Source organism: Leopardus geoffroyi, chromosome A1 (genome assembly GCF_018350155.1).
Source record: "Leopardus geoffroyi isolate Oge1 chromosome A1, O.geoffroyi_Oge1_pat1.0, whole genome shotgun sequence".
Classification (NCBI taxonomy): Eukaryota; Metazoa; Chordata; class Mammalia; order Carnivora; family Felidae; genus Leopardus; species Leopardus geoffroyi.
In genome coordinates, this window is record NC_059326.1 from 85,740,027 (window position 1) to 85,742,270 (window position 2,244).

Consider the following 2,244-nt stretch of genomic DNA (forward strand, 5'->3'; position numbering starts at 1 on the left):
ACCAAAGAAAATGAAAACTCTGATTCAAAAATATATATGGACCCTGATATTTATTACAGTATTATTTACAATAGCCAAGATTTGGAAGCACCCTAAGTTTTCATTGATAGATGAATTGATAAAAATGTGGATAAAGAAGATGTGGATAGACACACACACACACACACACATACCTACATATATACAACAGAATATCACTTAGCCATAAAGAAAGATAAAATCGTGCCATTTACAAAAACATGGAGGGATCTAAAGGGTATAATGCTAAGTGAAATAAGCCAGTCAGAGAAAGACAAATACACAAATCAATGTAATCTTAGTCATGACTGAAGGCAAAACATTCACACATACACTTTCTCTGGGTTCCCTTGACTACACTGTTCCTCAGACTGTAGATAAGGAGGTTTAGCACAGGAGTGAAGATAGTATAGAACACTGACACTACTTTATAATGGTTAGCTAACCTGTAGGATTTGGGTCGCATGTAGATAAAAATAGCAGCTCCATAAAACAGTCCCATCACAGAGATGAGAGTAGCATGTGTCAAAAGCCTTTTTGCCAGCTTCTCTAGAACACATCTGGAGAACTGCAGCAAGGATGAGACTATAGGAAATCAGAACGAAAGAAAATGGGACCAGGATGATTATTAACATATAACAGACATACATCACATATTCAAAGAAAAACATATCAGCAGAAGCCCAGGGGGCTTCACAGAAGTAATGATTGATCTCATGTGTATCACAAAATGGAAAACTTGGGGTGCCTAGAAGACTCAGTCAGTTAAGCATCTGACTTCAGCTCGGGTCATGATCTCATGGTTGGTGGGTTTGAGCCCAACATCAGGCTCTGTGCTGACATCTCAGAGCCTAGAGTCTGCTTTAGATTTTGTGTCTTCCTCTGTCTCTCCACCTCCCCTGCTCATACTCTGTCTCAAAAATAAATAAACGTTAGGGGCGCCTGGGTGGCGCAGTCGGTTAAGCGTCCGACTTCAGCCAGGTCACGATCTCGCAGTCCGTGAGTTCGAGCCCCGCGTCAGGCTCTGGGCTGATGGCTCGGAGCCTGGAGCTTATTTCCGATTCTGTGTCTCCCTCTCTCTCTGCCCCTCCCCCGTTCATGCTCTGTCTCTGTCCCAAAAATAAATAAACGTTGAAAAAAAAAATTAAAAAAAAACTATAAAAAAATAAATAAATAAACGTTAAAAACTATTTCTTAATGAAAATGGAAAGCTCAGGGCAGCAGAAGCCTGCTATCAGCTGACCCAGGAACCCAGACACCACAGTCATTCTCAGGCATAATTGCCAGCTCATGAGGACAGGGTATTTCAGTGGGTGGCAAACAGCCATATAGTGGTCATAGGACATGGCTGCTAAGAAGAAACCCCCCACTTCCCAAAGTGTGGAAGAAGAAGATCAGCAACCCAAGACCAGCATATGAGATGGACTTCTTGTCAGTCAAGTTGTCAGCTGCAATTTTGGGCACAATGGTGGAGAACAACTCTATGTTCATGAGGGAGAGTTGGCTCAGTAAGAAGTACATGGGCTGTGCATCCAGGCATCTTGATGAATCAGGAGAATCATGAGGATCTTGCCCACTGGGGAGGTGAAGACAGATCCATCACAAAGAGAACTAGGTGTGGTTAAAGAGTCCTAGGAGAATAAAATATGAGGTGGTGTTCTCATTTTTCATAATCTCAAAAAGTGTGACACTGCAAATGAAGAAATAGACGACAGAGTTTTCACCATTTACAATACTCTATTTGATTTACATATTTCTTGATAGGTGCATGTTTGAAAATTATAAACCTGTTTTACATCTTTCATCTGCCATTTACAAATATTTCAACTTGGACATAAAATTATTTATAACTTTTTTCCATTTTTTTTCATTTTCAACATTTTCTAAATAAGTATCCCCCACTTTTATTATTAATTAATTGGCATAATGAATAAACATTCTTGATAAATTGCAATTATATAATAAGTGCATCTTCGCATCACTTACCACCCATATAAGTGAACAGGAGGACATTATTCACATAATTTGTAATTTACATTTGTACCTTTGCCATATATCATAGCCAATATTAGAAGCTGAGATCAATTAATGTGTTTAACTATATAAAAGCTAGGTCTTTTATATGAGAGTTATATATATATAACTTACCAAAAGCTTTTTAAATTTATTTTTTAATTCCAGTATAACATACAGTGTTACATTATTTTCAGGTGTACAACATAGTGA

At 38.2% G+C, this 2,244-nt stretch overlaps 1 pseudogene; it reads right to left on the reverse strand.

Moving 5' to 3' along the window:
• Positions 1-316: 316 nt before the first annotated feature.
• LOC123576758 lies at positions 317-1,745 on the reverse strand (annotated as a pseudogene).
• Between the last annotated feature and the right edge of the window lie 499 nt (positions 1,746-2,244).